Source organism: Puma concolor, chromosome B2 (assembly GCF_028749965.1).
Source record: "Puma concolor isolate L17-30 chromosome B2, mPumCon1.1.hap2, whole genome shotgun sequence".
Classification (NCBI taxonomy): Eukaryota; Metazoa; Chordata; class Mammalia; order Carnivora; family Felidae; genus Puma; species Puma concolor.
Window position 1 is genome coordinate 128,357,849 of NC_141671.1, and position 14,686 is coordinate 128,372,534.

Here is a 14,686-nt window from a genome sequence, read left to right on the forward strand (position 1 = left end):
TCAGTACGGAGCCCGACACAGGGCTCGATCCCACAACACCGGGATCATGGCGTGAGCTGAAACCAAGAGTTGAACACTCAACCAACTGAGCCACTTAGGCACCCCTTCTATAATTTTATTAATTTTCTAAGTAATGCTTATTACTTTTATGTCAGGAAAACAATGAAAATGTATTTTTATTTATTTATAAATTTCTTTTCTAATGTTTATTTTTGAGAGAGAGAGAGAGACAGACAGACAGAGCACGAGCGGGGGAGGGGAAGAGAAAGAGGGAGACACAGAATCTGAAGCAGACTCTAGCCTCCGAGCTGTCAGCACAGAGCCCAGAGTGGGGCTTGAACCAATGAGCTGTGAGATCATGACCTGAGTTGAAGTCAGATGCTTAACCGACTGAGCCACCCAGGTGCCCCTGAAAATGTATTTGTAGTAGAAGAGTAATTCTCAATCAAGGATGATTTTGTCCCCCAGGAGGCATTTGGCAATTTCTGGAGATATTTTTGTCACAGCTGTGGGGAGAGGGTATGCCACTGACATCTGGTGAGTGGAGGCCAGCAGCAATATGCAGGACAGCCTCCACAACAAAGATTTATTTGGTACGAAATGTCAATAGTGCTGAAGCTGAGAAACACTGGAATAGAAGGAAAGCAACCAAAATATCCTAAATGAGGAATTGCCTTAGCAAACTATGGCACATCTATCAATATAATGGACTACTGTGCAGGTCTTAGAAAGTGTACTGTCAAAATATTTACAGAGATGACAATCTAATTATTAGTGCTTTCTCACACTGAACAGCCTATATTTCCTCACAAAAAAGCTCTCTAGTATGTTCTAAGTTCTATTATTCTTTGTTACATCCATGATCTTCTTATGTTCCTAACAAGGAGGAGAATTCTTTGGGGAAAAGGTCAGCACTTATTTACCATTTCCCTCAACACACCTTACACAGTGTTGGTGCAAGGAAGGAAAACTGCAGTTATTATGGTAAATTGATGCTATCCCCTGAATCTAAGTACCCTTTCCCTTGTACATGGCTGAACTCCAACTCTAACAATGTTCCTCAATATTTGGTCAAATCAGTATATATAGTATAACTATGTATGTATGTTTCCTTCTATCTATCATCTATCTATCTATCTATCTATCTATCTATCTTCTATCATTTTTTCTATCATCTATCTATCTATCTATCTATCTATCTATCTACCTACCTATCGTCTTCTATCTATCTATCTATCTATCTATCTATCTATCTATCTATCTATCTATGATCTTCTATCATCTATCTATGTATCTATGTATCTATCTATCTATCATCTCTCTATATATCTACACCATAGTTTAAAGGCCAAAATGGGGCGCCTGGGTGGTGCAGTCGGTTAAGCGTCCGACTTCAGCCAGGTCACGATCTCGCGGTCCGTGAGTTCGAGCCCCGCGTCGGGCTCTGGGCTGATGGCTCAGAGCCTGGATGGAGCCTGTTTCCGATTCTGTGTCTCCCTCTCTCTCTGCCCCTCCCCCGTTCATGCTCTGTCTCTCTCTGTCCCAAAAATAAATAAACACTGAAAAAAAAAAATTAAAAAAAAAAAATAAAGGCCAAGAAAAAAAAAGTTGCAAAGTTACTAGGCTCCAGGAATCTTAGAAACTCAGGGTATAACAGAGGCAATCTCTTATCTGTCATCTCTTTTTTCCCCCTGTGTGTCTAATTCTTTCAGGCATACTTACATAATGAGAATTACTTTTGTCATCTCTGTGGTCACATTTTATATACTCATGATAATGGAGAAAGGAAAGGTTCTTTTGTGACTACTTAACCCTCCAGCAGAAAGATCCTGCAAAAACCATCGTCTCACCTGTGTTATGTACCTATCTTTGGACCAAACCGTGGACAGGGGTATAGGTAATTATAAGTGGTGTAACCATGCCGAAGCTTGAGATAAGGTAAACTGTGTCATGAGAGGAAAGAAGAATGTGGTGCTGGGTGGTCAAAGACAATAATCACCATGAAATTTTATTGGAAGTATTTTTTAGCATAATAATGGCTCTATGCATTCCAGGGTTTGATGCCCACAGGATAGGTGGGCATCCTTCCCTCATACCCTTGAAGATGATATTTGATTTTTTAAAGAAACCTTTTTGTTTTCATGTTCTGTATTAGCATTTAGGGGGAAAAGTTAAACTTTAATGTCTTTTCATTTTAGTTCTTTATCAATGGAACACTAATGTCATCAAACTTAATGTTTCAAGATTTTTTGTTCATTAAATATTATATAGAGTTATCAGTATAAAACAAATGTGAGGAAGAACAGTCAGTTATATCACCCAGTTAGACACGGAAGTATTACGAAAACAATTCCAGAAAGTTTGCCTTGATCCTTGGTATTTCAAGAGATTATATGATTGTGTTGTACAGCTTCAAACCAATTCAAGGAATTCACTTGGAGGAAAAGACTACATTTATCTTAGCAAACCCAGGTCTTGCCAAGATTGACATGCAATTTTCTGAGATGTTTCACTGACATCATTACAAATTCTGCTTAGAGGAGAACAACAACCAGCATGATCCACAAAGATGGTTTCAAGATATCTAAAATTAATTCTATAATTTTCTGATTAAGTCTCATTCTTTTAGTTGGCTTATGATCCTGGTATATGACCTTCACAAGTGTTTTTTAGTTCCTACCTAGCCACTTCCCTTTAGGTAAGGCAGGAAGGCTATCAGATGCTGAAGTCAGGGGAGTGCCCATCTTTTAGGCATAATACATCTCTGGTAAAGTCTACTCTGGAGAGTACACTGATGAATGTTATGTATAATTCTTTGGGTCTATTTCAAAATGGTTGCTTTACTCTCCTCTTGTCAGAAAAACAAGGGGATTTTTCTTTATTCTTCACCATGAGAACCTGTTGGTGTTCTTGGAATTTAAACCTATGAAAGTGTTGGTGTTCCCGTAACCCTGCAGTCCCCAGGAGCTTCTCATTCTCATACTAGTTCATAGGCAGCCTTCAGTAATTTGCCAAAATTACCAGTTAAGTCTTCTTACCTGGTTATGGCTCCATGTACTTTTGTGTCAGGTAGGCTGATTGCTGCTGTGATTCTCTGTGTTCACTTGATTCTCCAGATTTGGGGAGGTCAGTTTGCCCCAGCACCTTACTCTTCTGATGGGTTCAAGTAAGGCCACTGCTTTCACTTTGTTTAGCTCAATGCTTCTAAGAACAGGAGTGATCACTTACAAGTCTTTTACATGTCAGAATTGAAAGCAAAATTCCTAAATAATCTTTAAAGACATTGCAATGATTGTTAGGTTCTATTTTAAAAACCAGTGGAATATGTATCAGATATTGTACTCCTGGTAATTCTCATTCTCCTCAAAAATCCTTAAACATTCAAGAAAATGTTACTTAATAAAAATGTTTACTTCTCTGTATGCAATCTCCAGAGAGCTATCAAATTCTTTGTGAATATTATACCCATGGTAACTCTTATTCTATTCTCAAAAATCCTTAAACATTCAAGAAAATGTTACTTAATAACAGTAACTTTTATTCCACAATGTGCAATCTCCAGGGAGCTATCAGCTTCTTTTTTGAGTAAGATTTTGATCACTGTTTATAGCAAGAAGAAATTAATAAACAAAAATTCCCTCATTAGTTGAGACTTTGAGATTTGAATCTTTCCATAGCTGAAAATGATTGCAAATAATAAAGCTTCCTAAAATAACAGCACCTGCTGTTCTACTTTCTTTTGCAAATTATTATTATATTATTATTTTTATTGTTATTTGAGTTTCACTTTCACTAAAAAAGTACCATTTAAACAAATCAAATGTAACTAAAACAAAAGATAGGTAGGAATTAAAAATAATTCCTTGGATAATTAGTTGAGATTTATCAATAATATACAAGTTTTTTTTTGTTTTTTTTTTTTTGTTGTTGTTGTTGTTTTTTTTGCAATTTACTCCACCAAACGGACGTGAGGGAAAAAAAAGTCTCGAATCAGTGTGCATAGCTTTTTCTTTAAGAAACTAGAAGAGCAAATTGAACTCAAATTAATGACAGTAGGAAAATAAGGGCAGAAATCAATTAAATAGAAAACAATAAAAACAATAAAGTCAATGTAACCAAAAACAATTTTATGAAACAATCAATAAAATTGATCAATGCCTAACCCACCAAACAGGGAGAAAAATGCACAAATTGCCAATATCAGAAACAAGACAAGTGACATCAGTACAAATTCTGTAAGTTATGTATGGTTAGAATCATAAAGGAATACTCTGAACAACTTTATGGAAATAGATTCACACTCTAGGTGAAATGTGTTAAATTCCTTAAAGACACAAACTTTCAAAGCTCACTTAGTAAAGTCTTCTCTAAGTGAATAGATAATGTGAATGGCATTATTTTTTTAAATTTAATTTGTAGTTACAAAATTTCCCACAAAGTAGGCTCCAGACCCAGATCACCTAGTTGCTGAATTATTCTAAGTATTTAGGGAAAAAATAATACCATTCCTAAACAAATGCTTCTAGAAAATTAAATAGTCAAATCTTAACAATACATTCTGTGAATCATCATTATCCCAGTTCTTAAACTACAAACATAGATGTCAAGAGAAAAGAAAGCTTCAGACTAATATCCTTCACGAATATAGATAGAACAAATTCTCAACAAAAATTTAGCAACTGAATCCAGTAGGATGTAAAAATATAAAAGCCTGATTACATAAGGTTGAAGGTTAGTTTTACATTTAAAAGTCAATCAATATAGGGGCGCCTCGGTGGCTCAGTCGGTTGAGCAGTTGAGCGACCGACTTCAGCTAAGGTCATGATCTCGCAGTTTGTGGGTTCGAGCCCCGCGTGGGGTTCTTTGCTGACGGCTCAGAGCCTGGAGCCTGCTTCGGATTCTGTGTCTCCTTCTCTCTCCACCCCTCCCCCACTTGTGCTCTGTCTCTCAAAAATAAATAAATGTAAAAACAAAATAAAAAAAAATAAATAAAAGTCAATCAATATCATCAATCAAATGAGAAAACTAAAAAACAAAAACATGAGATCATCACAATAGACAAAAGGACTCTCATTTAATGTAATCCCAGGTCCACAGCTGATACTAAACTAGGAACAGACTAGGAACTGACTTATGTGAAGGACATTAATCAGAACTTGATATTGTTAAGATAGAACTTCTCCTGAAATTGATAAAATTTTAGGCAATCCCCATTAAAATCGCAGGAGGCTATTGTGCAGAAATTGATGAATGGATTCCAAAAATGATAGAAACATGCAAAAGACCTAGACTAACGGAAAAAAAAATTTTTTTTAAGGAAGAATAAAGTCAAATGGCTGAAACCACTTGATATCATTCGTATCAAACTCTAGAAAATACAAACTAGTATTTAGTGACTGAAAGCATATTAATTGTTGTCCTGGGAAAATTTAAATTTTTAATTTTGAGGTGCTAGGCCTAACTGAATGATATGTGTACTTTGTTACGGCTGGGGCTCATATTCTCATTAGGAGACCATTGGCAGAGTGACATGGTTAATAAATAATCAAGGCTTAGGTAAGAAGTGGTGTCCAAAGATCAAAAGGCTCTGGGCAAGGTGACTCATGCTAATTTCTTCATTTGACAAATCCAGTGTAAAATCACACTCATTCTGTATATTGAAATGAGGCAGGCAAAAGTACCTCTCAAACATTCAGGCCTTTGTGTTAAACAAGCAATTTACTTCTTTTCCTGAGATTGTTTAATTTCAAGACTGCCTTGCCCTTTACTACCAACAAGTCTTTATTGAGCTAACATCGTTGACATCAATATATTAAATATATAGTTGACAATAGGATGTTGGTCTCTTCCTACCCAGAGGATCTAATACACCTGTTCACTTACTCACTTGTGATTAAATATACCAAGGGGAGATACATTTTTTGCTAAAGTGCTAAGAAAAAGAATAGTGTTTTTTTCCTGGAATAAAAAAATTTCTTGGGGCACCTGGGTGGCTCAGTCGGTTAAGTATCCGACTTCAGCTCAGGTCATGATCTCGCAGTCCGTGGGTTCGAGCCCAGGTCGGCTCTGTGCTGACAGCTCAGAGCCTGGAGCCTGCTTCAGATTCTGTGTTTCTCTAGCCCTCTGCCCCTCCCCCACTCAAGCCCTGTCTCTCAAAACTGAATAAATGTTAAAAAAAAAAATTGCTTACAATTTTCCCGAGAAGGGAATTTCATAGGATGGCTTTTCTAATTTGGTTGGCCTGTCTCCTTTATCTTTAGACATCAAATAGCCTAATTTCTAAGATCTCCTTTCAAAGTAAATGCTCAATCTCATTGACTCTCTGCTTTGTTAGACATCCCATTATACCAGTAAGTGGATACAACCCAGAGTTGGCTATAGGATATTCTGTGGGTTCGCTAGGGCTGCCATAACAAAATTCCGCAGGCTGGGTGGCTTGAACAGGAGAAATTTATTTTCTCACGGTTCTGGAGGCTAGAAGTCTGACATCAAAGTATCAGCAGATTTTGTTACTTCCCAGGCCTCTCTGCTGGACTAGTAGATGACTGCTTTCTTGCTTTGTGTTCACATGGTTGTCTCTGTGCTTGCAAATCTCCGGTGTTTCTGTCCCTGCATCCAAATCTCCTCTTCTTATAAAGACACCAGTCATATGGAACTAAAGCTTACCATAAAGACTTTATTCTTAACTTAATAATCTCTCTAAAGAACTTGTCATCAATTATCACATGAATTTTGGGAGGAGGACAGGAACCACCACATAACAGAGATAAGAGAAAGTATGACCATGAAAGGAAGAACATGAACTGATGTCCTTAGGTTCTGATGTTACAAGGAGAGTTCTCAGAACGACATGTGGAAAACCATTTCATGAGTCAAAACGATGAAACACTGAATATACTTCCTGGCAGATTTCATTACTAGATACTGACTCTCGGAATTATCTTGATTATATTATCTCATTGTGGCTTTATGGGATGATTTTTTGAGGGCTCTTCTCAGTCAATGAATAGAAATGAAAGAAAAAAAGTGAAGAGACAAAGGGAAGAATCGAGTGACTTCAATTTGTACCCAGCTGGATCCACTTGTTGAACTGATTATTTTCTATCGCTACTACATTATTTGCCCTTCCTCTTTTCCTCTTATGAGTTTACCCACATGTACACATCAAATGATGGTGTGAAAAACCCAGGACGTTCCAACAATGAAATCAATTTGCTCGTTTCGTAACTGTTAATGATAGACACAGGTGGGTGTGAACTATAGTATATCACTATTTTAGTTATTTTATAATGTAATATATGCCTTGAACTTTTTACTGCTAATTCTGTACCTGTGCTCATACAGGATTTTTATAACATGAAATGTTGATTATCTCTTATTGTGATAAACCAATAAAAAAGGAAAAATAGGCAAAAATCAAGGTCATTTACTTCCAAAATATAATAAGCTTACAAACCCAGTTGCAACCACTTATGACCTGTCTTGATGGTGAACTAATGGAAAGTGTTTGGGATGAAAGGGACCTTCATGGACACAACATCCCAAAATGTAAACGCAGCCACCTTCCTATATACACAGATTATTTATCTGGATAAATTAGATTTTAAGCCTTTTGTTTACTTTTTTTCTATGAAAAAACACTATCTTCCACTTCTAATTATTTAAAATCAGAGTAAATTGAGTCATATCCTGTGCAACTTCATGTATGAAACAAAAATAAAAAAATATTTTGATGGGTGTTTATAGACTAAGTTATCTCATTTAGAATATACTTTAGGATCTTTTCTCTTCTTTTGTTTCTTTTCTCTTTCCTTTTCTTTTCTTTTTAACTTTGAAGGGAGGAATGTGGAATAGGATTTATAATAATGTATTCCCAAACATGAAAAAAAGAAAATATTTCCTTTTCAGTAATTCAAAAGAACTCAAAGAATGTACAAATTATAGATAAAATGAACTGTTGTGTGGGTGGTTGACTTAACAAATGAATAGACTTTTAGCATGGACACAATTCTTCCAAATAACAATTTCTTGCATAAATCTATCATTAAGAAAATTTTTGACCAAAAGAATGATAGAATTTATAGCAATAACAATAAAAACATGTGTAAGTTTTTGTCTTTCATTTGCTTTGAAAAAGCCCAATGTCCTTTACAAATCAGTGTTCTAAATCTACATAATTGTTGGGATTCATCTACAGTAGGTATTAGTCTTCATTTTATAAGCTGTAAAGACTTCTGTGCTGAGAGGAGGCTTGCCTGAGATCATATAGGAAGTCCATTGAACTAAAAGGATTTAAGATCTGGGGCTTCTAAACAAGGGCATACTACTCTTTAAATAATGTGTTTCTCAGCACATGCAACTTGCATCTTAACTAAAAATGTGTTTAGTTCTGAAGTTTTTATTTACTGAAGTAACTAACAAAATGGAAAACATATAATGGCTCATTTACAGAACATTTTATATCCTGTAATTAAGACTCTATGAATCAAATTATATAGTGTTAGCTCTATTTCTTTCAGCAGATATCATTGGAAATGAGGCACCTTGCATCTGCTACTGACTTTGACTTGGGAGCAACTATGTTCACCTTTTGCTCATATAATAATATTATTGTATAAAAATTATTGATACTCTCATGCAGAGTGAGTATAGACATTTAGCAAGAATAGCACACAATCATGTTATTTTCACATGCACGTGTTCTATTGTGATTCAGTAGTCAGTGAACATAATTGTCACCTACTTAAGGATATGCTTGAAAATATATAGTTTCAAATTACTCAAGTCATTTTAGCAGCCTGCTTAATTTCCCATACTTCATTAAGTTTTGTCACTTTGGCAGTTATGTTAAATCATGAGCAAACTCGAATACCTGCCAGGTCAGACCAGTACATAAATGTCTGAGTTAGATCTGGGAGAAGGACCAGGCAAGGGTGGGCCTGCGCTGAGCTGAAGAGATCATGCATCCCTTATCAGAAGTCCAATTCAATTTTTGGTTAAATACTTTGTCAGCCAAACCAAGTACATGTTTATGAGGGCAGGAACTTGCCTATGGATTTTCATCTGGCAACTCCCACAGTGAGTGCTTGGTATGCTGTAAGTGGCACAGCTCCAGGACATTGCTATTCCAGTGACCTGAAAAGTTTAAACCGTTGTTACTAAGTGCCTAGCTTTAAGTTTAAATTGGAAAAAACTGCATCATACATGTAGAAAAGTCATTAATGTGGTTAAAACAAATCAGTTGTTAAAGAATTGCTTCAGATAAAAATCTCACGTGGTTGGTGTAATCCACATGAATTGAATGGGCACAGAAGAGTGATTTAAGAAAAATAAGTCAGAAAACACAAGTGTAAATCATAATTTCTCACCATTTCTATGAACTAAAGTTCCCTTTTTTTGCTTATTCTACCAAGCTATGAATGTGCATCGGTGACTCTGAAAATTGGCTGTTTCCTGGATTTTAGCTTAAATGTCTCATAGATCCAGAATCAATAATGGTACTAATTTCCACAATGGCTGAAATGCTTCCCAAGACTGTATATTACTATGAAGTCTATATCAAGCGTCAAGATCTCTCCAAGGAAATAGAGAGTCTTTAGTATTTTTGCAGATCAGGAAAGAAAAAAATACATCATTCAATTGTACAAACGAGAAAACATAAAGGGAGGCTAAGGTAGCTCTCCAGAATCACGCAATAAACACAAATTAGAAGTGCAGACTTTTGTCTCACAGTCCTTTGAATCACTTACCTATTACTTTTTTTTTAAGTTTTAATTTAAACCCCAGTTAGTTTACATACAGTGTGATATTAATTTCTGGTGTACAACACTGTATATAACACCCAGTGCCCATCACAAGTGCACTCCTTAATTACCATCACCTATTTAACCTATTCCCCCCATCTACCTCCCCTCTGGTAAGCATCAGTTTGTTCTTCTACAGTTAAGAGTCTGTTTCTTGGTTTGATTTTTCTCTTTTTTCCCCCTGTGATCATTTGTTTCATTTCTTAAATTCCACAAATGGATTAAAAACCTAAACATGAGACAGGAAACCATTAAAATCCTGGAGGAGAACACAGGCAGTAACCTCTTTGACATTGACTTTAGCAACTTTTTACTAGATATGTCCCCTGAGGCAGGGGAAACAAAAGCAAAAAAACCAAACTATTGGGATTTCATCAAAATAAAAAGCTTCTGCACAGCAAAGAAAACAATCAGCAAAACTAAAAGGCAACCTACGGAGGGGAGAAGATATTTGCAAATGACATATCTGGTAAAGGGTTAGTCTCCAAAATCTATGAAGAACTTATAAAACTCAACATCCTCAAGACAAATTATTCAATTAAAAAATGGGCAGAAGACATGAATAGATATTTTTCCAAAGAAGACATACAAATAGCCAACAGGCACATGAAAAGATGCCCAACATCACTTATTGTTAGGGAAATACAAATCAAAACTAGAATGAGATATCACCTCACACTTGTCAGGATGTCTAAAATCAACAACACAAGAAACAACAAGTGTTAGCAAGGATGTGGAGAAACAGGAGCCCTCTTGCACTGTTGGTGGGAATGCAAACTGGTGCAGCCACTGTGGAAAACAGTATGGAGGTTCCTCAAAAAGTTAGAAACAGAACTACCCTGTGATCCAGCAACTACACTACTGGGTATTAATCTAAAGAATACAAAAATGCTAATTCAAAGGAATGCCTGAGCCTTGATGTTTATAAAAACATTATGTAAACTTACCCATTCTTAATTTGTCTTTTGTAAGTAAATCCTTGTGGAAGTTTATAGTATACACATTAAAAAAAAAAAGGACACATTTTGTTAAAGGAGGGTATCTAGTACGTAAACATGAATTAAAGGAATCAGGAATGGTCCCAAGGAAGAGAAACCCTTTGACCTTACATCTGACACTCCATTTAGGCCACTCCTCACCCTCTTAGTACTAACACCTCAAGCCAAGCTTTTCTCCTGCAAGAATGCCCTCCTCACCTTAACTGAGGCCCCATACCAAGCTGCCCTTCTATGGGGACATCCTTTTTATGTACTTGGACTCTGACCTCCCATGCCAGGTCGCTCTCCACATAAATATCCTTCCCACCTTCTTGGACTCTGACAACCTGCTCTAGCCATTGCAGCTACCCTCCTCCAGCACCCCTTCCCTTCCTAAAAGGAAAGGAAGGAAAGAGAAATAGAACTATGAAGAAGGAGGGAAAAAGAAAATGAAAAAAAAAAGATGCTGCAATAAAAATTTTAAAATACTAGTTCTGATAATTGATAATACTAGTATTTTATCCATCAGCTACAAATGCACAGAAGTTTGACTTTGGACTCAGATTCTTTCAAACATTTGTTCAGGTGTTTCAGCCTCAGATTGAACATTTGGAAAGCTGAAGACCAAATGCAAATTTCGTTTTATTTTGTGGTATCTTGGAAACTGGGTATCACAGTCATTTAATCTTGTTAGGTAGTGTTATGTTTAATCAGCATAAATGTAGTAGTCATACTGGGGTGCCTGGGTGGTTCAGTTGGTTAAGACTCAAACTCTTGATTTTGGCTCAGGTCGTGATCTCACTGGTTCCTGAGTTCGAGCCCTGCATCAGGCTCTAGGGCTGACAACAAGGAACCTGCTTGGGATTCTCTCTCCCCAACCCCCCCCCCCCCCCCGCTCATATTCTTTCTTTCCGTCTCTCTCTCTCTCTCTCAAAACAAATAAATAAACCTAAAAAAATAGTACTACTAGGAATATTCCATCTGGACTTTCACTTATATCTTATAGGTTAATAACTTATAATACCTTCATGTATAGGTAAGGATTGTTTCTGTAATTTGAAATAAAAATCATACGCTTTATATGTTAATATTCTATTAGTGAGTTGTATTTAAATGTCTATTTAATATTTCCACAATTACTGACGATTGTGAAAGCTAATAATTTATGTATAAATATTACTGAGAATTCTCAAACAAATACAACATGTTTTGACAATATCATAAAGCGTATTTATACTGGGAGACTTTCTATCCTTTTTGAGATTATACACACACACACACACACACACACACACACACACACACACATATATATACTTTATATCCATAAATGTCAATAAAATTTGAGTAATAATCTAAGCTATAATAGGAGAGATTATATTATGCCATAATCTAAACGTTTTGCTGATGTTTATAGCATCCAACAGAATAAGTTTAACTACAATTTAAAAATTATATTTAAAGTTTCTTTATTTAATTCCACTAAGGAGGCCTAAATAAGGTCAATAGGCCTGGGCGGGGGGGGGGGGGGGGGGGGATGTTAAGTAGATCTTCTTCAAATCTTAAAAGAAAAATGTAAACTTTGACCCTTCCAAAATATAAGAAAGAGAAACTGTAAAGTATGGTAGCACTCAGAATAGATCAATGTTGATTGAGACATAATAAAGCATATACATATAGTTTAAAGGTTTTAGAAATGAAAATGTTAGAGAAAACAAGGCATCACCCATATATGCGACTCTTCCAAGGCCCTTAGGTAAACGCATCATCTTGTACCAAAAATCCTTATTATATACTGCAAGGGCAATCTAAGTGAGAAATTATTTTTCCCAAGCCATAACGTTCAAAATTGATTTCTGCTTAAAATTTCACTTTTTAAATAAAAATTCAGATGATAATAGTAATCTTGGCTTCACTCTTCATTTAGCGAAAATGTGTATCAGTAGGAGCACCTCTAGGCTATACTTTTGCTTGAAAAGAAATCTCTTTCAAAACACATACAGATATCTATAATTTCTCACATCCCAGATTTGCTCTTGATCCAATATGTGTTTATTAGCACAGGAAAAATTAAATTAGATCAGTTTGGCTGAAGTTCACTAAATAATTGGTTTCCAAATTGTGTAAATGCAGGTATCCTCCAAAGATTTATGGCACTTTCTAGTTCTAACCCTCTTCCAGAGCGTTATAATTTTTGTAGAGCATGTTGTTCTATGTTGTCACTCAAGTTTCACCAGAATCATAGTGAGGTTATCGAATCGGGGTAATGCGGATTCAATAACCTCACTTTCCTTAGTACTTTAAGAGGTCCTTTTTTTTTCTTTTTTAATTGCATTTGATTTCTCTGAACATTTGCCAATTTCTCTTGGCTTTCCTGAATATATTAAGATATTTAAAACATTAAACTATGGTGTCTGAAACCTAACAAATGAGAAATTCATACTGGCTTCCTATAATAAATACACTCTAGATGCATATAAGTGTTTAGGTTGGATATCCTAGCAAAAATTTAAATGATAAATCACTTTAATATTAATTATTTTCTAAAATCATCATCATGTATTTTTTTGCAAATCATTCAGCAATTGCATCCTTGAATCATTAGTTTTGTAAAGTGCTGGGCACTTAATGAGTCACATAAAATTTATTCAAATTCTTTCTATATGTTATCTAATTTATTCATCATGACTCTCTGAAGTTAGTACTATTAATATCAGTATTTTACAAAAAAGGAAGTTGATGCTTATTGAGGCTATTTTGTACCCCCTCCCCATATGCTAGAATATATAGATCTGGTTTGGAATTTACAATCTCATTCCAAAGCTCAGGCCTTTATTCATATGCTACTCAGAATAGAGTTGGAGGAATCAATAAAATATATCATATTATGGTTTACATAATGGTGACTCTTAACTATAAACAATAACATTTTACATACAGGAAATCCCCAGTAAAGGCAGACACTATGTGGCTTACAATGAAAGTATAATAATGGAAAGTATAGTAATGGAAAGTATAGTTGGGCAAGGTGGGTGATTGTAGCACAGGATGAATCTTAGAAACTTTTGTATAAATTATGGGGCACCTATGTGGCTCAGTAGGTTAAGCACCCAACTTTGGTTCAGATCATGATCTCACTGTTTGTGGGTCAGATCCCCAGTTCAGACTCTGTGCTGACAGCTCAGAGCCTGGAGCTTGCTTCGGATTCTGTCTCCTTCTCTCTCTGCACCACCGCTCCCCCCACCCCCACTCATTTTCTCTCTCTCTCTCTCAAAAATAAATAAACATTTTAAAAAAGAAACTTTTGTATAAGTTATATAGCTCATTGATTTCTATATTTTACTGTTGTCTTAGGATGCCCTCAGAAACTCAAAATGAGGGTAGAAGTAATAAGGTTCCAAACATGAGTTCTGAAACCCAGCGTATCTGGATGCAAATCCTGACTCTTTCACTTTCCATTCACCTTTGTCAAATTACTTCTACTTAACTATTTGTGTCTCAAATAGTTAAATGAGGATAAAAGTACCTATCCCATAGGATTTCTTTCAGGAATAAATAAAATTAATATATGCAGATTACTGGGGGTGATTCCTGATGATGAATTTGTCTATAAATAGAAGCTACTATTCAGTGTAGAGGAATATATATTTTAGTAGCTGATATGTGGGGACTCTTCTGTTATAGGTCACATATCCTCTCAAGGAAATGGCTAGTATACGTGCCTACACAATACAACAAAATCCCCTCACCAGGAACTTATCTAGATTTCTGCAAGTGATAGAATATAACACTTAATTGAACAAGGCATGTGATTAAATTTTCTCAGACAAACTCATCTTGGAGATCTTGGAGAGAGTTACTTAGGGTTTTCTGGTTAGTGTATCAGTTTTATTCCAGTTCAGTTTA

General features: G+C 35.7%; 1 long non-coding RNA gene across 1 annotated transcript in view; it reads left to right on the top strand.

Annotated features, from left to right (window-relative positions):
* The first annotated feature begins 361 nt into the window (after window positions 1-361).
* Window positions 362-14,686, top strand: part of LOC147581252 (uncharacterized) — a 64,356-nt gene continuing 50,031 nt past the window's right edge. The window contains exon 1 of the long non-coding RNA XR_015250881.1: window positions 362-984. This is a non-coding gene — a long non-coding RNA (uncharacterized LOC147581252). The remainder of the gene's footprint in view (window positions 985-14,686) is intronic.